Here is a 24,586-nt window from a genome sequence, read left to right on the forward strand (position 1 = left end):
CCACTTTCTGCAGTTGCAATGTAGAATTGTCAGGAATCTTCCTGCTGACCACCGATGGCCACACTGAATACTTTCTCCATTTCGTGGTGGAGCCAAACAATGAGCATCCAGTGGAAACTGTGCTTCAGGGGTGTGTGTGTGTGTGTGTGTGTGTGTGTGTGTGTGTGTGTACATCTATGAGTGTGCATACACAAGGGTGTATGAAGGGGAAGGGGTTTCACTAACCCATGTGGGCATGCATAGGGCCAGAAGTTAACACCAGGATATTTCCTCAATGATACTTTCACCTTCTGTAAGACAAGGTCTCACAAACCTGGCGCTCTCTGAGTTAAACCATCTAGCCATCAATGCCGTAGGATCTGCTTCTCTCTGTCATTCTGTTCCCAGGGCTAAGGTTACAGATACATACATACCACCATGTCCAATTATTATGTGGGTGCTAGGGAACCAAATTCAGGTTTTCTCACTTACACAGTAAGCTCACTGATCTGTCTCCCCAGCCTGAAGTTTGGGTTCTGAATTTTCACTTTTCCGCCCATTAGCAATCTACAGTAAGATCCTCTCAGTGCTGTAGTGAAAGGCAGCTCCCTGCTTGTTATCCTGTCATTAATCAAGAGGAATCTGTATTTTGCTATAAAGTTTCTTGGATTCCTCTCTATACGCCTCTCTTGGACCATCTATCTTTGTCTAATGACAATGGATGTCGCCCCAGTAGTAATGGCACAGAGGAGCACAGGGGAATGGACTTAGGAACAACCCCTAGCTACCTCAGTAGGATATCAGTCTTTTCTCAGATCCTCCTTCTGGCTGAGGCTGGGCAGCCATCAGTCATAAGAACAGTCATTCAGAGGCTCAGCCTGGTCCACTGTGGGAATAGGTGACACTGGCAATCCCAGCACCACTGGCCTGGCCCTCCATGCTTAATAAAGCTTGCTGTCAAGACCAATTCCATTCCTAAATACGGAGCAATCCACTCACAGACCTGGGAGACTGAGGGCAGCCAGATCCTCTCTTAAGCCACTGGTTTTCATCATAAAGGAAATTGCTCCTCGGCACAAATTGTTGAGGGACTGATAACAATCTGTTGCTGAGGTAACTATTCTTCCAAGAAGATCAAGCAGAGAAATTGCCCAGATGGACAACAATGATGTCATTTTGAACCCCTTGGCCACCTGGCTGCAAGTCAAGAACTATAGCCAAAAGCCCATGAACATTATTTTCCTTGCTTACAATTCTCTTAAGAGTTCAGGCATGGGAATCGTGTCCCCCCCTCCCTCCGGCCCTTACAGCTAGAGCAAGCAGCAGCATGCCTGGGAAAGAAAAGAGGGCCTTTGTGTAGTAACTTGAGAAGGCTTCTGAGCCAAAGTCTCCCTCTCCCAGCTCTTGTCAGTGTTTCTGCAAACAGGAGACTGGAGAACAGCCTGTCAGCTCTTTTCAGGGCTGAGAAAGTCAGGCTTTTAGTCACCTTGGCTAGGCTCAGGGACTTGGATCACTGGCCATCAGCCCAGGATTTACACAGAGAGCAAAGAAAAGGGATGGGAAACACCAGCCCTTTTGCTGTTTGAGAATGAGGGACTTTCAGAGATGGGGGAGACTGGAGTAGCCCTGAGTGGAGCCGCTGTGCTCCTTGATCAATGAGAAGTAGAGCCACACCATGGTCACACAGTCCGGGCCCAAAGCTCTTGCTCGTCTACAGTCATCCGCAATGGGTAAATAATTCCTCTAGTCTTGTATCTCTGTGGTGAGACAGTCACAAGTGCCTCACCTTGGCAGCTCAACTCTACTATGCACTGATGAGCTCTGTCACACGCCACTAAAAGAGTAGATTCATCTCAAAACTCTTCATCCACCTCCATTTCTTTTTCATCGGTACCTCCATCTGGCTGCCAAGATAACTGCCAACCAAGAACTTAGTAGTTAGTTCCAGGGGGAGCTAGATCCCTTGAAGAGCAATTTCAAATTACTGAAGTGACCTCTTCAGTAAAACAGAGCTAAGGATCTACCCAAGAAAGGTTTTAAGACTTACAGAAGAGTCTGTAGGGTGTGTGGTACTGGCACACAGAGACACGTGGTAATTGGCACATGATACCTTTGGGGACCGTCTAACTGAACAGGCTGTTCAGTAGCTCTCAGGATAATCACTTAGCCACCAGCTACCTGCTCCATTTGAGGATTTTGTTTCTTGTTTCAAGCAAATTCAGTTTCTGAAATGTTTCTGGAACATGTTCTGTGTACAGACCACACCGAGTTCTGGGGATTGCAGAAGTTGTTACTCTGGGGTTCAGGGTAGACTGTAGGCAAGGTAAAGTCAGAGGAGGACTAGAGGTCTACATAACTAACTGTCAGAGCTTCTCCTCTGTTGCAGCAAGAATCTCAGTCCCAATCCCATGACAGGGATCTAGAGGCCAGGCAGCAAACTGTAGTTATTCTGTATGCCGTTAAGGCATAGAGCCCACATAACACACAAGTGCTGGTGAAGTCACCTGCATTAAAAGATCAGCAGTCTGTCAGTTAAGTCACAAGTCCCAAGAGACTCCAAGAAGCCTTAGGCAGGGATTCGGTACATGTGATCTATTGGCTGGGGCGGGGACGGAAGCGGGAGCATGCTCTCATACTCTACCCATCCTGCCATGTTCTTTACCTCACTATTTCCCAAGGTGATGGTAGCAAAATTCCCACACAAAGAGCAGGCTGCTTTCAGGCAGGGGGCCCCACCAGCTTCATGACAGCATGTTCCTTTCCCAGAGAAATCCATTGTATGTGGGAGGGGGCCCACCTGTGAGCCCAGGGACTGGGGTGACTAAGTTGACACTGTTATGGAGCTGGGGATCCTTTGATTCCTAACATGGCCGCCCAAATTTTAGGATGTATATATTACAATCATGCCTAGCTGAGTGTCCTATCTTCTGCAAACACACAAATAGCTATAGCAGGCTCACATTTTAGATCACAAAGAAAAACTCAGCCTTCCCATAGTCCTCAGCATGTGGCATTGGTCACCACATTTCCAGCAAGAACATGTTTACTTACTGTGTCCAGAAATATGAAAAGTCCCTGCCTTGTCTCTGCCAACCTCTGAAATACCCATAGATCTCTTGGTCTGCCTCATGCCTTTCCTTACTGTCAAGCTAAATACCATCTTGTGCTTTTATCCCTGCGAGGTATCTTAGTGGAACTTCCAGCCTCTAGCCTATAGATGGTGACTCCCCAGCCAGCAGAGTCTCTAACACCCTGGGATGTCCTCTATCTACTCTCAGGTCCCCAACTCTGAGATCTTCCTCACTGAAAACATACACAACAGCAAGGAGACTTTTAGTTTTCTGAAGTGTATGCCCAGCTGTGTCATTCTTCCCACATGTAACTAGTTTTCATTGCTCTGGTCTGCCTCATTCTTCAGGATGTCATTGCAGAAACACTGTGGGAGGGGGCTTCCCTGTGCTCTGTCTGGCTCAACTGAGCTCTCTGGAACTCACCGTTCCTCTCTCTGTATTACACTTCAAAGTATTAGCTGGCACTGTGGTGCTCTCCCCTAGAGAAAAGACCTGATGCATGCAAGTATACATACTATGTTTAGCTGAGGTGCTTTTCAGAATATATAAATTCTATGTGGTATGTGTGTTGGCTTGCTCCAGCTGTTCCCCACATTGGGGGACAGCTACTGTATGCCTTTTGGGGACCTGCTATGGTTCTGCATTCTTCATTTCCACCCTCAGGGTGCTCAGGAACTGATGCACACCAAGTGGGAAGGATGAATAGGAATCCACAATGGATGGGGCCTACAGGATCTTTATCAGCTGGGAGTGAGTGCAGGAGGTAGGGGAGCCTTCTTAAAGGATTTTAGTGGACACGAAGGCCTGCTCCAACAATCTTCAGTGAAACAACTGGTATGCATACACTTTATTGGTATGAACAAAGACTATATATGAACCTTGGAGAGTGGGAAGGAGTTTTCAGGGTGAATTTAAAATCGGGCTCCCCAGATCGGGCAGAGAGGAGGAAACCCCATTAAGAAAAGGGAATCTTCATTTTGTCCCAAGCTCAGAGGAGCTATCTGGTCAGGGTAGACATTGACCTTAAGTAGTGATGTGCAATGTGTGTGTGTGCATATATGTATACACACATATGTGTGTATATATATATATATATATATATATATATATATATATATCCACACATATTACATACATACACACACACATATATATAATATATATATATATATATATATATATATATATATATATATATATTACACCAGGACACCAGGATGGCCATTAGTTTATGATCCTCCTGCCTTCATCTCCCTAATGTTGGAGTTCCACACATGTACAACCAACCCCAGTTTCATGTAGTGCTGGTACTGAGTCCAGGGCAAGCACTCCCACTCACTGAGTAACCACGCCAGCCATAGTTAGAAATTTGTCTTTAAGACCAATGAACAAATGAATGATCCAAATAGGTTTTGTTTCTCTGAATTTCCATGTGACATTCTCTGATTTTCATACAGTGCTTGCAGTTCTTATATCCAGCCTTCCTTGATTAGATCACATGCGCATGTGTGTGGACATGTGTGCACACAGGCACGTGGAGGCAGAGGTCAATGCTGGCTTTCTTCCTCTTATTATTTCCCCATTTCATTTTAGGATTAGGGTCTCTCACTGGACCTGGAGCTCACCCATTTGGCAAAATAAGCTGAAGAGAGAAGTCGGGAACTCTTCTGTCTCTACTCCCCAGCACTGGGATGACAGGAACAAGCCACCATGCCTGGCTTTTTACATGAATTCTGAGGATTTGAACTCAGTTCCATTTTGGTGCAGTGGGCACTTTGCCAACTAAGCTGTCTCCCAGAAGTCCACTCTGACCTGCAGCTGCATTCACCAGGGGTCACTTCTCTGTCTTGTGTTTGTTCAGACCACAGTATGTCACTTAGCTTTTCTGTCTTACAATCACTCATATCCATCTATCTATCTATCTATCTATCTATCTATCTATCTATCTATCTATCTATCTATCTGAATCTAACACAAGCACAGCAAGAAGTTATGTACCTTGTTAAATTGTCTTTAGGTTGATGGATGGGTTGATTCATCTCTGAGCTCATGCTGATCGGTATGTCTATGTCTAATACTATAAGCAACTCAAACTCCTCGAGAAAAAGACGGGTTTTTTTTCTTGCTTCTTTCTGTCAATTCACCATCTCTGAGTGAATTTCAGGAAATGAATTTATTCAAGACTCAACAAACATTTATGAAATAGCTAAAAACATTCCCATCCTGGTACCTGGATGAGGTCCCAGTTGATGCATCTGCAGGGATGGAGCACTGACTTTATTTATAGGCTGGGAGGCTACATGAAGCCTCTATTCTAACCCTGAAGTTGCAAGCTGCCAAGAGACTGATCTGAAACTCTGAGTGTCTGAAGACTTCATAAGAGAGCATATGGTTGGAGGATGGCTTTTTGACAGTTCCACTTAGAATGTGATTTGATTTATCTTTCTTTTTCCTTTTATCAAAGCCCACTTATTCTTCAAGAATGTTCCACAGCTCAGCTCAGGAAGGGGCTCTCTCCAGACAACAGGAGAGAGCAGAAGATCTACAAGCTGGGCAGAAGATCTCCAAAGCAGCAATGCAGGGACCCTTCTGTGGGGACTGGGCTGGGCTTTCTTGCCAAGTTACTTTAAGGTCTTTCAGATTTTATCTTAGTTCTTTGGGAAGTAAATGTGGACCTTTTGGCTGCCTTGTCACTTTGGTGTTTCTGAGATGGAAGACAAGACTGATGGGGTTAGCAGTGCATCACATTCTCCACATACCACTGGGAGGTCCAGTGGGAGCCATGGTTTGAGATATAGGCTTGGACATGGGTGATATAATTTTGTAAAAGGTACAACTTTCTCCCTACCCATTCCTTTGTCCCATCCCCCAACCCCTGCAGGCATCCCCTGGGAATCAACAAGCCAGAGAAGCATGTAGGTCAGGTAGGTGATTTCGACTCTGCATTCTCCTTCTTTTCCTTCATACTCAATCTCCCAGTCTCATGCTCAGCTCTGTACCAGACCACTTGCTGTGGTCTCTCTTCCCTCTCAGTCCCCATTCACAGGAGACTAAGCAGATTCTAGAGGCTCACTCTGTTTTCTTCCCTCCTGTGGACTTATTCAGCACCTCTTCTAGCCCACCTTCATTCTTAAGTGTCAGCTTTTAATACCCAGAAACACATTCTATCCAGAACCCCCAATGGTTACACCTGACAGGATCTCAGTAGCATCCTGTATCAGGTAGCTCATAGCTACACCGCTCTCCTAAAAACCACAGAGGGTAACACACCCCCTGTTGTAATAATTATTTAAAGAGCGGCTGTGGTGTCTCTGCCTAGCTCAGCTGCCATGTTGCATGGCCAGAGGCCACGTGCGCACCGCAGCTAGAAACAGCCAGCCAGAAACACCAGCCCTGCCACCCATGAGATGCCAGCATGGGAGATGGCTCTGTCAATCCTCCATGCTGTCTCGGCAAAGCTGGGCATTGCCCAGACCATCTTGCCAACCACACAGGCTCAGTACAAATGAGACTCTAATGTTTAGGTTATCCAAAGGCTTTATATATTTTGGTAATGAATCAATAACAAGATGCCCATACAACCAGAGGTGTAACCCAACACCAAACCTAGATATACCAACTACCTTTGACTGCCAGAGACACGTGAACATCCACCTCCATGGTTTCCCTCTCTCATTCTCCCTCGTCTCCTAGCTCCTCCTCTTCCTTCTCCTCTTCCTCTCCTTACTCCTCATCTTCCTCTCCTTACTCCTCCCACCTTAGCTCCTCCTACAACCCCCAACAAAAACAAGACCAGATATCAGCACCTAGAATTACAGACATCCCAAAGTCAGAAGCCAAGACACCAATGTAAAAACACAATCAATAGCAGCCAATGTTGAAAATCAGACACACCAATCTACTTTTGAGTGAATCATCAACTGCTGCCAGCAGTCAGGTGTAATGCATTTTCACTGTCTCTAGATATTGCATATTGACAAGTGGCCCTCTTTAAAAGGTCCTGGCCACCCCAGATCACTCACTCTGTCTTGTTCAGTATCTTTGTCTCCCTCTCCCTGTCTCTGTCTCTCTCTGTCTCTCTGTCTCTCTCTGTCTCTCTCTGCCCCCCTCTCTCTCATGTCCCTCTACCAAGACTGCCCTTCACTGTCCCCTCTCCCCCAATTAACCTCTTGCATTAGATCTATTATGTGATGTGGTCTCTTAGCAGTGCACCTTGGCCCTAGACCTGCCAAAGATCCCTTTCGATGCTTTATCCTAATAGCCAGGACACTACATCTTCACTAAAGCCCACCAACCCTACTATAGTAGGTCCTCGGCAATGTAGCATAACTGAAGTACAAGATGAGAATTTCAAAATAGCCCTTATGAATATGCTAGAGGCCCTTAAAGGGGAAATGGATACATCATTTACAGAAAGTTATAAAAATGCAATGAATGAAAGAGCTGCTGGCATGAAAGTGGAGACAGAATCCATGAGGGATTTGTTTATTTCATCCAATTCTCCCAGCTTTCTTTAAGGGTTTTATTTATTTCCTCTTTAAGGACCTCTACTGTCTTCATATAGGTAGTTTTAAGGTCTTTTTCTTGTGCTTCATATTGGAATATTCAAGGCTGGGCTCTAGTGGAGACATATTGCCCTGGCTGCTATTGATGGTATTTTTATAGAGGCATCTAGGCATCTGGGTTGGGGTGATTATAGGTTTAGGTTCTGATTTCTGAGGATCAGGAGAGGATGGTCTGTAGGATCCACAAGAGACAAGGAATGGGGGGAAGGGAAGCTGCAGCTGGGAGGCACCTGAGGGACTAGGCCTGCTGGGCAAACAAAGTGCAAGGAAGGTCTACAGGCAGGCTACTTTTGGCAGGTGTGGCCTGTGAGGTGTCCATCTGAGCTGGGGGCTGGACAATGACACAGTGACAATATGGGGAGGGAGTCCAGGAAGGAATGTGTGTGGGATCCACAGGGACATGGAGGGGGAAAAGGGAGGCTGCAGCTGATGTTCTGTTGCAGGGCCATGGACAATCCTGAGGGATTGGATCTGCTGGGGGGAATAGAAAGACTTAAATCAATAAAACCAAACTAAGGAAAAGCTGGAAATGAAAAAATTAGGAACTCAAAACAAGAAGCTTGGAGGCAAGCCTCATCAACAGAGTATAAGAACTGAAAAAGAGAATCTCAGGCATTGAAGACAAGATAGAAGATACGGATGCCTCAGTAAAAGCAAATGGTAAATCTAAAAAACCTAACAGGCAAAAAAGCATCCAGGGAATCTGGGAAACTATGAAAAGAGCAAATCTATGAATAATAGGCATAACAGAAGGAGAAGAAACACAGGTCAAAGCACAGAAAATATTTTCAACAAAACCATAGAAGAACCTAAAAGAGATGCCTATAAGGTACAAGAAGAATAGAGAACACCAAACAAACTAGATGAGAAAAGAAATTCTCCTCATTGTATAATTATCAAAACACTAAATGCATAGAACAAAGAAAGAGTATTAAAAGCTTTTTGGGGAAAAAAATCAAGTAACAATCAAGAAATAAGGCAGACCTATCAGAATAGCATCTCACTTCTCAGTGGAGACTCTAAAACCTAGAAGGGCCTAGAGAGACTGCTATGGGGTCTAAACAAAGGCCAGCCCAGACTACTATACCTAGCAAAACTTTAAATTACAATAGATGAAGAAAAAAGACATTTCATGATAAAACCAAATTTAAGCAGTATTTATCTATAAGCAAGCTCTACAGAAGGCACTAGAAGAAAGACTTCAAGGTGAAGAGGTTAATTATACCCAAGAAAACAGAAAAAAATAATCCCAGACCAGCAAATCAAAAACAGAGGAAACACACACACACTACAACCACCACCACTGCCATGACAACAACAAAGTAACATGAATCAACAAACACTTCTCACTGATAACTCTTAATATCAATGGTCTCAATTCCCCAGTAATAAGAAACATACTAACAAAATTAATAAGAAGAGTGGATCCATCCTTCTGCTACACCCAAGAAACACATCTTAACACCAAAAATAGGCATCACCTCCTGGTGAAAGGATGAAAAACGATATTCTAAGCACAAGGACCTAAGAAGCAAGCTGCTGTAGTCACTGTATTTAATATCTGACAAAATAACTTCAAACCAAAAATTAATCAGATGAGATCTGGAAGGATACTACACACTCATCAGAGAAAAAAAACCACCAAGAGGACATTGTGGTTATTAACATTAATGCACCAAGCACAAGAGCACCCAAGTTCATAAAAGAATGTCACTGAAAGTGAGTGACGTTCAACTCTTGCCAATTGATAGGTCATCTAGATAAAAGTTAAACAGATAAATTCTAGAACTAACTGACGTGATAAACCAAATGGACCTAACATTTATCTACAGAACACTTTACCCAAATACAAAAGAATATACCTTCTTCTAACAGTTCATGAAACTTCCTCCAAAATTGACCACATACTTGGCCACAAAACAAGTCTCAACAGATAAAAGAAAACTGTTTTCAGATTTGATTGACAAACCCTTAGCCAAATTAACTAAAAGTCAGAGAGACCAAATTAACAAAATTAGAGATAAAAAGGTGATATAAAAATAGTCTCTAATGAAATCCAGAGAATCATAAGGACATACTTTAAAAACGTATACCCCCTACATCCTATCTGTCCATTATAAATTAAAACTGGGTGTCAACAACCAAAGTTACAGAGAACTTACAAACTCAATGGAAACTGAACAGCTCTCTACTGAAAAAGAAAAAAAGGGAAAAGACAAAAACCAAAATTTAAAACTTTCTAAAACTGAATAAAAATGAAATGACAACATATCCAAACTTTTAGGACACATCAAGGTATTTCTAAAAGGCAAGCTCATAACACTAAGTGCCTAAAGGGAAAACAATGGAGATATTATATGTTAGTAACTTAACAGCACATCTGAAAGCTCAAAAACAAAATGAATAAATAACAATCAACTGGAACCGACAGCAAAAAATATCCAAACTCAGAGCTGAAATCAATAAAATAGAAACAACAACAAAAGACTACAAAGAAAATCAATGAAACAAAAAAAAAATGGTTCTTTGAAAAAAATCAGTAAGATTGATAAACCCTTAGCCAAATTAACTAAAAGTCAGAGAGACCAAATTAACAGAATTAGAGATGAAAGGGTGATATTAAAACAGGCTCTAATGAAATCCAGAGAATCATAAGGACATACTTTAAAAACTTAAACTCCACTAAATAGGAAATATCTAAAAGAAATGGATTGTTTTCTCAATGCATACCCCTTACCAGAGTTAAAATAAGATCAGATAGGCAATGTGAATAGACCTAAAACACCTAGTGAAATAGAAAGTCATTAGAAGTGTCCCAATCAGAAGAAGAAAAAGAAGGAGGAGGAGGAGGAGGAGGAGGAGGAGGAGGAGGAGGAGGAGGAGGAGGAGGAGGAGGAGGAGGAGAAGAAGAAGAAGAAGAAAAGGAGAAGGAGAAAAGGAGGAGAAAAGGAGGAGGAGGAGGCGGAGGAGGAGGAGGAGAAGGAGAAAGAAGGAGAAGGAAGGAGAAGGAGAAGGAGAAGGAGAAGAAGGAGGAAGGAGGAGGAGGAGGAAGGAAGAGGAGGAGGGAGGGAGGGAGGGAGGGAGGGAGGAGGAGGAGGAGGAGGAGGAGGAGGAGGAGGAGGAGGAGGAGGAGGAAGAGAAACAACAGAAACAACTATGGTGACAATGATGATGATGCAGAATTCTATCAGACTTTCAAAGAAGAGTTAATGTTAATACTCCTCAAATTATTCTACAAAATAAAAACTGAAGGAAGGTTATCCAATACATTTAACAAGACCACAGTTAATCTGAAACATAAACAATGTAATGACCCAATAAAGAAATAAAATTAAAGATGAATTTCCCTTATGGATACAGATGCAAAAATTCTCAAAAATACTCAAAAACTGAATCCAAGAAAACATCAAAAAATTATTTATTGTGATTAAGAAAGCTTCCTCCCAGAGATGTAGAGATGGCTCAATATATGAAAATCAATAAATATAATCTACCATATAAACCATCTGAATGATAAAAACTACATGATTATATCTTAGATGCAGAAAAGTCCTTTGACAAAATCCAATAGCCCTTCATGTTGACATTGTTGGAGATTTAAAAGCCATACCTCAACATAATAAAGGCAACTTACAGAAAGCTCATAGCCAACATCAACGTAAATGAAGAGGAACTCAAAGTATTCCCACCAAAATCAGGAACAAAACCAAGTTGTCTACTAGCTCCATAGCCATTCAATATAATACCTGAAGACTTATCTAGAGCAATAAGGCAATTGAAGGAGACAGGGATACAAATAAGAAGGGGAAAGCAAAAGTATCTTTATTTGCAGATGATTCCATAGTATGTATCAATGATTCTAAAAAATCCCCCTGCCCCCCCCCCCCGGGGGAAATTTTTTTAGTTGATAAATACTTTCAGCAAAGTAGCTGGATACAAAATTAACTCACAAAAATCAGTAGCCCTCATATATACAAATGACAAACTGAGAAAAAAAACTGGGGAAAAACACTTCAAAATAACCTCCAAATATATATATATATCTTGGGGTAACTCTAACCAAGCAACTGAAAGCCTTGTGTGATAAGAAAATCTTTAAGACATTGAGGGAAAAAATTGAAGATAGATTCTTTCTACACCCGGCTAAGGCTGCTCAAAAGCTGAGGTCCACCACTTCATGATTTTTTGCCGATTCTGGGGAAAGATAGCAACTAATGATGCTGTTCTGAAGAGGCTGGATCAGAAGGGTGCAGAATCGGATCAGATTATTGAATAGCTCAAGCAGCAGGTTGCTCTTCTTAAGGAGAAAGCAATTTTGCCGGCAAAGTTGAGAGAAGAAAAGAAACTTCAAGTTCAAAATGTTAAACTGAAAAAAAGAAATAGAAAAACTAAAGCAAGAGCTGATTCAAGCAGAAATTCATAAAGGAGTGAAGCGAGTACCTCTTCCATCAACTACTTCACTAGGAACTAATTGTACTGTTTCTGAACGTGTGATACAGTATCCATCACTAACAACCAACACCTCTTCTGGTACAAAAGATCAGATCAAAGAAAGGGGAGCAGAGCTACACAGAGAAACCCTGTCTCAAAAAACCAAAACCAAGCAAACAAACAAAAACTTAAAAGAAAAGAGAGAAAAAGGAGAAGCAAGCAGCAGTCTGCAGCAGCAACTTTAGACTCTAAGCCTATCGACGCATCGCGCCTGGATCTTCGAATTGGTTGTGTCTTTACTGCCAAGAAACATCCCATGCAGATTCACTGCGTAAAAGTAGTAGATGTGGGAGAAGCAGCCCCACAAACGGTGGTCAGTGTACTGGTGAATCATGTTCCTCTAGAACAGATGCAAAATCGGATGGTGGCTTTACTTTGTAATCTGAAGCCCCAATGGGTCCGTTCCTGGAGACAGAATTCATTTTGATGCTTTCCCTGGAGAGTCCGACAAGGAGCTGAATCCTAAGGAGAAGATCTGGGATCAGATCCAGCCTGACCTGCACACCAGTGATGGATGTATGGCTACATACAAAGGAGCTCCCTTTGAAGTGAAGGGGAAGGGAGTTTACAGGGTCCAAACCATGGCCAATAACGGAATTAAAAAGTGCTCTGTAACTGAAAGACATTGGCAAAGTCTTAATAACAGTAAAGAGGAGTGAGTTTAACACTTTAAAAAATTGAAGAAGATATCAGAAAATGGAAATATTTTCCATGCTCATGGATCAGTAGGATTAATATAGTAAAAAAATAAAAATAAAAATGACCATCCTACCAAAACAATCTAGGGATTCAATGCAATACCCATCAAAATTCCAACACAGTTTTTCACAGAACTTGAAAGGACATTTAATTGTTGGATTCCTATGAAATAGCAAAACTCCCAGGATATCTCAAACAATCCTGAATAATAAAAGAACTGTTAGAGGTATCACCATCCCCAATCTCAAAATGAACCACAGAGCTAAAATAATAAAAACTTCATGGTATTTGCATAAATGCATGTTGTTCAATGAAACTCTTTTCAAGACCTAGATATAAATCCACACAGCTATGAATACCTGGTTTTTGTTGTTGTTTTGTTTTACTTTTTATAATGAAGCCAGAAATATATACTGGGGGGGAGGGGAGATCAAACTTGATCAACAAATGGTGTTGGTCGATCCAGCTGGCTGCCTGCAGAATGCAAATGGATCCCTATTTATCACCCTGCACAAAGCAGCTCCAAATGAATCAAAGACCTTAACATAAGACCAGATACATTTCAACTGATAAAAGATGATGTGGAGAATAGCCTTAAATTTATTGGCACAGAAAAACACTTTCTGAACAGAATACCATTAGCACAGGCACCAAGATTGGCGCGCGCACACACACACACACACACACACACACACACACACACACACACACACAAAATACTTTCTGAACAGAATACTACTAGCACAGGCACAAGATCAACAATTAATAAAACAGGATTTCATGAAACTGAGACACTTCTGTGCAGCAAAGGATACCATGATTTGGACACAGCAGCAGCCTACAGAAAGGGAAAAGATTTTTACCAACTACCCATCCAATAGAGGGACAGTATCCAAAATATATAAAGAACTCAGGAAACTAGACATTAAGAAAGCAAATGACACGATTTAAAAATGAGTTACAGATATAGAGAATTCTCAATAGAAGAAACACTGAGAAGCACTTAAAGAAATGTTCAATATCTTAACTATCAGGAAAATGCAAATCAAAACTACTTGGAAATTTCACCTTAACACCTATCAGAATGGCCAAGATCAATAAAATAAACGACAGCTCATCTATTTTATTGCCAGCAAGGATGTAGAGTAAGGGGAACGCTCATGTATCTCTGGTGGGAATACAAACTTGTCCGTCTGTTATAAAAATCCGTGTGGTGGTTCCTTAAGAATATGGGACTCAATCTACCTCAAGATCCAGCTATACCACTACTTTGGAGCATGTATCTAAAAACACTTCATCCTGCAACAATCACAGTTGCCTAACCATGTTCACCGTTGCTCTAGTCATAATATAAATTTGCAACAACCTAGACAAATGTCACCAGATGAATGGATAAAGAAAGTGTGGTACATTTACACAATGGGGCATTACACAGTCTAGAAATGGAATGATAAAATTTTTAGGTAAATTGATGGAACTAGAAAATAAAATCATCCTGAGTAAGGAAACCCAGAGCTAGAAAGACAAATGTGGTATGCATTTCCTTATTATACTGATGTTACCGATAAGCAAACTACAATACATAGAACCAAAGATATTAGATATAGAGTAAGGGACTCGTTAGATAGCTCTCTCTAAGAAGAAGTAGAAAGGCAGTTATGGGTAAATGGTGGTAAGGAAGGGACTGGAACCAGAAGATCAAGTGAGGAAGGGGAGGGAATGTGGGAAGGCACAGCTCACATCAGGGGCTATTTGAGGAGTCATTTGGAAACCTAGTACAGCAGAAGCTTCTTAAAAGATTTACACATATTAAGGAAATCTAAATGAAATGGCCAAATAACATGGGAGACAGAGCCACAACTGGAAATCTCTCACCACCAAATAAAGCTACAGGAAGCCGCATCTAATTAATTTGTTGGCCAAAGGGATCCCATGGGAACCCCCAAACAACCCATAAACTGACATCAAGGTATTGCTGAAGACAACACCTACACGACTCACTGAACACGGAGAAGCTGAGGCAGTGCCTCCCTGGAGCCTTTACCCCAGTGGGCTAGAGTTCTTCCTCTCAGAAAGCGCTCTGCATGCTGCCAAAGGAGAAAGATAAACACCACTCCCCTGGAAACCCTCTTGTCTACAGTGAAGTCCCACTTTCGAGACTCACACGGGCAACAGTGGCACAAAGCTTGTGGAGGTAATCAACCTGTGGGGTAAAAGGTCCGAGCCTGAAAACTTACAAAAACCCATGAACCCATGATCCCTAATACCCGGCAATCCCTGAGCCTCAAGCCCCATCCCTGCGTTTGAGACACCACCAATCCCCAGGCTTGGTTTAAAATCATACTAATTCCCCATCCTGGAAAACCACACCCACTCCCCAAAAAACCCTATATAAATCCTGCTTCCTGCTTAGTTCCTCCCTGCTTCTCACTCAAGCAGAGGCAGCCACTCCCTTGTGGTCCTTCCAATAATTCTTTTGTGTGAGTTTGTTGTGTGGTATGACTTTGTGGTATTCTTTGGCTCCCAACTGCCAAGATACCTTCACCTTTAGAGCTGCAACACCTCCACCGGGGAAGCCTTTCCCCTCAGAGCTGCAACACTTACATAACCAGTATCTGACTTGATACGAAGCTCATTCCATAAGATGGAACCCATATTGGATGTTGCTTAGGTGACCAAGAGCCTAAGCATAAGAACTGTACTAGATAGTCCTGAACTTAAGGGAAAACCAAATACTACTTACTGTTCCGCTATAGGAACACAGCAATAAAATGACTCCTAATGACATTCAATCCACTATTAACATAGATCAGAGCCTTGGCTAACCAGCATCATTGAAGTTTCCTCCTGTAGCAGATGGAAACAAAAGCAAAGAGCCAGAGCCAGATAATTTTCAGAGAGAGGGGGAGGGGGAGGGGGAGGGGGAGGGAGAGGAAGAGGGGGAGGGGGAGGGGGAGGGGGAGAGAGAGAGAGAGAGAGAGAGAGAGAGAGAGAGAGAGAGAGAGATCTTAGAGCAGCTCCAAACAGTATGTCTCTGCCAAATAAACCCACTCGAGGCTCAGGAAACCCTCCAGAAGAGGAGGTGGAAAGAGTGTAAGATCCAGAGGGTATGAGGACACCAAGAAATGAGGCCTTATAAACACAGTTGGACTACTGCACACATGAACTCACAGAGACTGAAGGAGCAAACACAGGGTCAGCACAGGTCTGCACCACATGGAGTCCTAGAGCTGAAAAAAGTAGATACGCGCTCCCATCCCTAACCAGGAAGCTCTCTCCAATTGATAACTACTTACAAATGAAAAGAAAAAGTTTTCTACAAAAGAGTCTCACGACTCCAGGGAAACAAACGAATCTTAAGGGAATAAACTCATCAGCATCTTCGGATGCTCTTTGTCTCATAATGTCACGTCAGAGCTTTTCGTTTCTGTTGTTGTTTTTATGTTTATGGGTTCTTTGGTGTCTATTATGACTTCTGGTTTTGTGTCTTTAATGGGATTCCTTTGGGGGTGAACCTATGTGTTTCTGCATTTATATGTTTTCCTTGTGTTTTTTATTTGGCCATTTTTTTATGATGTGAGTGCATGCATGAGTGTGGTGTGTGTGTGTGTGTGTTTTCTAATATCAATTTGTTTGGGTTTATTTTATACTATTCTATTATACTTTGTGCCTGTTTATTTCCTAAGAAGAGAGAGAAAGGGGTGGGTATGGATGGGAGGGGAAGAGAAGAATTAGAAGGAGTCAGGGAAGAGGAAAGTCTAAGTAGAATATATTGGAATATATTGTATAAAATATTGATTTTCAATAAATTTAAAAATTAAAACAACCATAACAAAAGATTTGAGAAAGGGAGTACTCAGTAAAGGGCATCGGGAGAGTGCAGTGACTCATGGTGTGGTTCATAGTCAATGGAGAATGATCTGGTCTTCCTTATGACACTTGCTAACTGGGAAACGCTGATGAAAAACTTGCATTAATCTTGCAGCTACTTTCTTCTCAGCTGTAAATAAAAACCAGCATCCCTGCCTGTGTGTGCTTTGGTCTTATGACAGGTATCTACTAATAGAGGTTTTTGATCACAAGATAGGACTCCTACAAATGACCTTGCAGGGTCAGCTGCTCATCACACAGGAAGGAAGGAAGATAGGTGAAGCCCAGCTGCAATAACCTTCTTCAGCTGGGTAATGGTCTATCACACCCAAAACCACCCTGGCACCCTAGCACCCAAAACCTCCCTGGGTCCCTGGGGCTGTATCCTGGGTGCCACCTCTGTAGAAAGTCACTGCCAGCACAGTGGTACCCTTGCCCATGGGGAGAGTGTTTGTCCTTTGCTGTTTTAGAATAAACAGTCCAGTTTATAGAGATCCAGCTCTAGTCTCTTTTTCTGCCTTCTGTTTCCCTACACTGCCTATAAAATCTACCATCGCCTGCCTCCAGCCCCTTACTCCTCTTGATGCCGCTCAAACACTCAATGGCTTTCTCTCATGCCCCCCACGGTGCTGTGAAGAAGTGTTTGCCTTTGATCTGTGTTGCTGAGGGGCTTCTTTATTGAACAGAAAGTACATGTGTGCAAGGACTTGGTCTTGCTCACCTCTGCCTGAGAGAGGGATCTTTTGTTTTGTTTTGTTTTGTTTTCTCTCTTTTCCACTCCTGACCAGCTAAAGATAAGTTTACTCCTGTTTATTCAGAATTTCACTGTTCCCTGAAAGAGAAAGTTTAGTCTTAACTAGCTATATTATTGATTTTTCTCCTGTGACAAAAGCTTGCCTTATGCAATGTAAGGGAGGAAGGGATTATTCTGGCTCGGTTTCAGTCGATTACAGTGAGGAAGGCATGGTGGCTGGACTGGTTTTGGTTCATGGCAGTGGAAGCTTGCAGTAAGGTTTATCCATACCTATGTGGGTCAGGAAAGAGAAAGCTAGATTTGAAATGGAATTTGGCTGTAATTCGTAAAGGCCCATCCTTACTGGCCTGCATCTGCTACCTGGGCCCCATGCCTCAAAGGTTCCATAACCTCCCAAAATAGTGCCACCAGCTAGGACCAGGTATTCAAATACAGGAACATGTAGGGGGTAAATTTCAGACTCTCTCCATAAGACTAGAGAAGACACAATATGTTTGTGATATATGGGAAGCAAGGCAGAGAGACTCAGAACCTGGTTGGTGGGGGCAAGCAGGACAGCATATAGCCAGTAGGTGTTACACTGTAAGGCTGCAGGGCCTAAGGAGATAGGAAGGGAAATGAAGCAGGGAGACCCAGCAGTCTGGGCATTTCGAAAAGTCCTGAGAGACTAATGTAGGTGTCTTCCATCTTCTGGAAAAGAGGCAAATGGCGTTTTGGAAAGGTATGACAGATTATGAATCTCTTTCTCCACTAATATTCCTTGCAAGATGCAAGCCAAAGAAAACATAACTTGATTTTAATTAAGTTTGATTCTTTTTGACTGCCTTTTATTTTTATATGTCTCATTGTTCCCTGAGCTGTATTCTGTTTATATCCATATCTCCTGAACTAAGATACCGCAGGCATTTCAAACGGTAGTTCAGACTGAATGTTTTCCATTGTGGCTAGATAAACATAACTGCATGCTTGTTTTCTAAGCCACCCCCATCATCACAGCCACAGTGAATGGAGCTACAGGAAAGAACATAGCAGCTTGATAACAGATTACTGTGAGGGAAGATCTCCAGATGTCAATAATAACCCAGAAACTGCCTATCACATGACAATGACTTCCCCAGCCAAAGTTAATCTAAATGAAGATAATCAAATTCTCCTTCCTTGTGCCTGGAATTGTAACTAAGGTATTGGTTGGTTTTGTATTAGGCTTGATCCTAGAATGGGTATATAAAGACCCTGGGCCATGAAGCAGCCATTTGTATCCCCATACAGTACAAAGCAGTGCAAACCTATCTGTAGAAAGAACGAGAAAGACAAAGAAAACAAGAGAGGATGTGACAAAGAGATCCATGCATTGAGTTTCTCAGAGATTGCTTTGTACTCTGTTTGGCTAAAGCAAGCTTGAGGTAGGTTTCTCTGACGGGCAATCGCAATCAACTGAGCTTGACAAGACCCATAACATCAGTGTCTTGACCCTCGATGTTTCAGTACTGATGCTCATTCTGAAAGATGTTGTGTGACATTATTCCTGAGGAGACATTAATATGTCTACTCACCCCAGATAGGTAACCAGTAACAGACCAAAGTACTGATACCACCAGGATTCAACTTGGTGAACCAATATTAGAGTTGCTAAAAAGAATATGGGTGAGGGGTTACTTACAGGATGAGAAATGACTCAAGGACAGCTGTATCACCAAAAGCCCACCCCATAATGGCTGACAGCTCATGAGACTAAAATCCTGGAGCTCACTTCACAACCTGCAGACAGTGTAACAGGTTAGAAAATAGTCTTTTCATGTGACTTAATTGTTGAGCATCTTCCAAAACAGTGTAGCTAGTCTCTGCTTTTTCTAGGCAGCTTGCAAGTTTTCTGTTTTTTCCAGGCAATTAAGCTGGTCTGAGCATCTTCCAGGAAGCTCTACTTGTCTGAGAGTGCCTTTTAGTAGTCCTTATAGTTTATCTATTCTTAGGGAAGGAGGGCCATAGTTAATCTGATCAAATTCATGGACTTCCTGAAGTCATTGAATTGTTTACTTCCTGAGGTTTCCTGCAGGATGTAATGCTTCACCTGACTTTAGCACTGCCTATTTTTTCACCTCCCTGTAAAATATCCTGTGTCTTAAAGAGTTTCCCCATCAGAACATGCTATTCTTTTACCTCTCCTTTAATGCCCTGTGTCTTAAGGAGCTTTCCAAGCCTCCAGTCCTAGGAATTGCAGAAAACCCTGAAGAAACTCTACAAAGCTACAAGGGCCTCACAGTGTGTGAGCTTCTTCCAGGCTGCTCCAGTAACTCAATCTTCACTACTTCTAACTTAGCAAAGGAAAAAGAAACCAGAGCTCTTGTCAGTACCATCTCTTCTTGCCACCAAAGAAAAGAAAAATAAAATATCTTCGTTAGAATGTCATCATTTTTCTTCTAAGAAGTTGGAAAACACTTTTTGAGAGTGTTAAAGATAGTCAAACAAGAAAATAAGAGTTAATGAGACACTAGCTTTGGCCTCAGGAACACTGAAGGTGAAAATCTAAAAACCTTGAAGAGTTTTTCTGAGGAATCAGTGAAACATCTCAGTGCATCTGATTGGCAATCTTTGAAGCTCAGAAAACAGTTTTTTTTCTAATGTGTTTTCATTCTTATCTGATATTAACAGAAAAATATCCCCTCTAGTAACAATGCATCCTCACGTTCTGAGGACTTCTGCCCTTGAAGTGCAGAGAAGCTCATCAGGATGCCTTGGAGAGCTTCTTTTTGAAAACAAACTCAGGAGTCCCCGGAGTTAACTGGGATTGTGGGCTTGTGTTTGTTTTTGGAAAGGTGCTTTGTAAACTTATATGTGTGGCAAGACTCAAAAAGAGAAGAGGATCTATCTCTGACTATGATCACAAGATGGGATTTAGGTAGGCTTCACAAAACCTACTCTGATATTAGCCTTTGGTGGTCATCCTGCAAAACTTAAAATAGGGCAGATAGCTCCTGGGGGTGGGCTTGTGTGTGGGCGTGGTTTTTGTTCTGTGTCGAAAAGCTCAGCAGTAACCTTGGTGTATAGAATTGTAGAGGAGTATGATTTGTAAAAACTTAATGTGACAGAATGCAACATTCTTAGATTTAAAATCCATAACAAAAAAAAAACAAAAACAAAAAAAAAAACCACAAACAAAAACAAAAAAAACCAACAACAAAAATAAAATAAAATAAAAAAATAAAATCCATAACAAATGATTGTGGCTGTTTGAACAGGCTTGGCCCAGGGAGGGACACTATTTAGTGGTGTGTCCTTGTTAGTGTAGGTGTGAACTTACTGGAAGAAGTGTGTCATTATGGGGGTTGGGCTTTGAGAGCTTTCTCCTAGCTGCCTGAGGATGACAGTCTTCTTCTGTTTGCCTTTAAAATAAGATGTTGAACTCTCAGCTCCTTCTGCGCCATGCCTGCCTGGTCACTGCCATACTCCTGCCTTGATGATAATGGACTGAACTTTTGAACCTGTAAGCCGGCCCTAATTAAATGTTGTCCTGTAAGAGGTGCCTTGGCCATGGTGTCTGTTCACAGCAGTAAAACCCTAACTAAGACAATGATATTTTAAAATTATTGTTCTACAAATAATTTTCTATAAAATGCTGAAAAATTTAATACTTAATTATTTGTGTTCTTCGTATGATGTAGAATGATCTTTAACAGAAAACAGGAAGTATTCAGAATCTCAAGTGACCTGAGGTTCCCTGCAAACTCCACGTTGTACACCACAACCCTTCAGACCCTGTGACTTTGTCTAATGTTTTCACTCTGGGCTTTGGAAAATGATAACACACTCCTTGCTCTCTCTATTAAGCATTTTTTTTTTTAAAAAAAAAAAACTGTGTGTGTGTGTGTGTGTGTGTGTGTGTGTGTGTGTGTATGAGTATGAGTATATGCCACATGTATGCAGGTGCCCAAGGAGCCAGGTGTCAGCTCCCTGATGTGCTGGGAACCAAAATGTGGTCCTCTGGAAGAGTGAAAAGTGCTATTACCTAATGTTCAACTCTCAAAAAAAAAAAAAAAACAAACAAACAAAAAAAAAAAACAAAAAAACAGGGCCAATATGCTTTGCAAGTTAAAGAGACACACAAATGGAAAAAATACACCTTGCAGGTTAGGTTTTCTGTTTATAAAACAGAATTAAAAAATATGTTTCTGTTGTCCTCTGTTAAGTTCTTGTAAGTTAAAGTTTCTATTTGTAATTAAGAGTAAATTCCTCTTTCTTAGATCTGATGTAACCTGCAAAACATGTTTCTCAATCCACATGAAACTTGCAACCCCATTCATACGATGTATATATTCTAACCCTTATTCCTTCGCTTCCTTCCTTCCTTCCTTCCTTCCTTCCTTCCTTCCTTCCTTCCTTCCTTTCTTCTTTCCTTCCTTCTTTCCTTGCTCCTTCCTTTCTTTATTTTTTTCCTTTTGATTATTCAAGACAGGGTTTCTCCATGTAGCTCTGGCTGTCCTGCAGCTTGCTCTGTAGACCAGACTGGCCTTGAACACAGAGATCCACCTCACTCTGGCTCCCAACAGCTGGGATTAAAGGTATGTACCACCAAGGCCCAGCTTGTTGTATCTTTCTAACAATATATAACAACCAACACTCTCACTCCTGTGAGCACCTTATCTCTTCTATAAAAAAGACCTCAAGAGGCTGGCAGGGGCTGCTTTCCCAAATCCCTACTTAGAGTGAGGCAGTAGGCTGGCCTGCCCTGGTTGCACCCCAAAATACAGCTTGCTTTAATTGGATAGTCGAGGAATTGGTCTTTTCTACTCAGGATTTTCAGATTTAACCAGCTCCTTAATTGGGCATCTTAACAACATCAACAACCACCTATTAACCTTCTCATAAGCCCCTCAGTAAATACAATTCTCTCTCTCTCTCTCTCTCTCTCTCTCTCTCTCTCTCTCTCTCTCTCTCTCTCTCTGTGTGTGTGTGTGTGTGTGTGTGTGTGTGTGTGTGTGTGTGTGTGTTGTTTTTGTATATTGATGTTTAACACTTTTTGTTTTTTTCAAAAAGAAGAGATGCTTTTCAGCTCTTTTTAGTATGTTCTAAAATTTTGAAATTAAAATATAATTACACTGTTTCCCTTCTTCCCTTTCCTCTGTTCAACCTTTCCCATGCAGCTCAGGGTATCTCTTATATTCATGGCCTCTGTTGCTTTAATTAGTTGTTTTACAAACACACACACACTCGTACACACACACACACACACACACACACACACACACACACACGTATGTAACACATATATTCCCAAATTTATAAATATAAATTTATATTTATATTTCTCAGCCTGTATAATGTTCCTTGTATGCATGTTTTCAAGACTAACCATTGGGTGTCGGATAAGCAGTGGGTGTGCTTTTCCCTAGAGAAGATTGTCTCCCCTCCTCAGCATGCACTAACTGACTGCAGTTTGAGAGTTGAGGTCTCCTGGCATTTTACCTTCCATGTTAGCATGCCTATTGATATCCTCCTCAATGAGATTTCATGGCTGCAGCTTCACCATCGTAGCTAAAAGATACAAGTTCACAGCGGACTTCTTGGTTTTTTGGTCATACAATGCTCCCTGGGCCTCAAGTGCAGGAACTATGTTGTAGATGTATCCTCTAGGGATGCGCACCATCAGGTCAGTGGCTCATGAATATAGTTAACAATTATGCTGGTTGAATAAAACAGTGGCTATAGGTTCCCCCACCCTAAGATCTGTCACTTTATTAAAGTACATATTTGGCTATGTTTCAAGTACTACACAATCTTCCTTTTATGTTGAATGGGCCTTAGGTTTGATTAGATAGCTGCACTGAAAATGTGGCTAATTCTCAAAATCATTTTAATTTGCATTTTCCAAATTGCTAAGGATGATAAACACTTTTTGAGGTATTTCTTGGCTTTGTTTATTATTGAGAACTCTCTCTCTCTCTCTCTCTCTCTCTCTCTCTCTCTCTCTCTCTCTGTTTAGGTTTCTAGCCCATTTTTTAAATTGGGTCATTTTATTTTTGAGTGTTTGCTTTTGGAGTTCTTTGTATAATCTGGATACTAATTCTCCATCAGATGTATAGCTGAGCTGGCAGATTTTCTCCTAGTCCAAGGATTTCTTCTTCATTCAATTGATGGTTTACTTTTCTGTACAAAAGCTTTTTTAGTATGAAGTCTCGAAAGGGTAAAATCAACAAAACAGCTTATAACTAATGCCGACAAGATTGTGGAGAGAGAGAAATTCTTCCTTACTATTGGTGGGAATGAGAATTAGTGCATCCATTCTGGAAATCAGTAAAGAGAATCCTCAAAACAAAATAAAATCAATAAGCGCTCCTTGGCATATGGACAAAGGACTTGATATTTGACTCCATAGCTGCCCTACTCACAGTAGCAAAGAAAGAGAAACAATCTAAATGTCCTCCAGCAGATGTCTGGACAATAGAAGTTTAATACACATATAAAATGGTAAAGAAAAGAGAAATTACTAAACTTGCAGGTAAATGGTGAGAACTCAAGAAGATTATATTGAGTGAAGTAAACCAGACCTAGAAAAATATATGCCACGTGTCCTTTTTCATTTGAAGTTCCCAGCTCCAAATCCTTAGACGTGGGAATACAGCATGGACTAACCACTGAAACCAGGAAAGCATGAAGGGACCATATTTGGAGGGGGGCAAAGGAGGAATGACAGGATACAGGCGATGTGATGTGAGAAACAGAATAATGGGAGGAGGAAGGCAGTCGATACAAAAGGGCAAGGAGGGATGATGACAAACACAGAGACTTTCTAATAAACCTCAAGGAATCCTATTATCTTAAATTTACATAAAATTATACGCACTACATATTGTTAAAGTAGCTTTTATTCTCCTGTTGTCTCTGATGCTTATTGCCTCTGTCCTAGTGCTGGTTAGCAAGACTTATCTAGACCAAACTCATGCTGAATATGCCCACTCCTCCCTACTTCTTTCTGATCTTCGGCTGGCTGTTCAGCTCATCTGTTTTGGCTCAAACTCATCTCTCCAAGCTGACTGATTCAATCTTCTCCTCTCTCTCTCTCTCTCTCTCTCTCTCTCTCTCTCTCTCTCTCTCTCTCTCTCTCTTTCCTTTCCCCCTCACTCCCTCCTTCCCTTCCTCTACTAAACTGCTCTCATAGTAAT

General features: G+C 41.6%; 1 pseudogene; it reads left to right on the plus strand.

The window, feature by feature from the left end:
* Positions 1-11,558: 11,558 nt before the first annotated feature.
* LOC117713429 (aminoacyl tRNA synthase complex-interacting multifunctional protein 1 pseudogene) lies at positions 11,559-12,765 on the plus strand (annotated as a pseudogene).
* Positions 12,766-24,586: the final 11,821 nt, after the last annotated feature.

The sequence above is a fragment of the Arvicanthis niloticus genome, chromosome 8 (genome assembly GCF_011762505.2).
Source record: "Arvicanthis niloticus isolate mArvNil1 chromosome 8, mArvNil1.pat.X, whole genome shotgun sequence".
NCBI lineage: Eukaryota > Metazoa > Chordata > Mammalia > Rodentia > Muridae > Arvicanthis > Arvicanthis niloticus.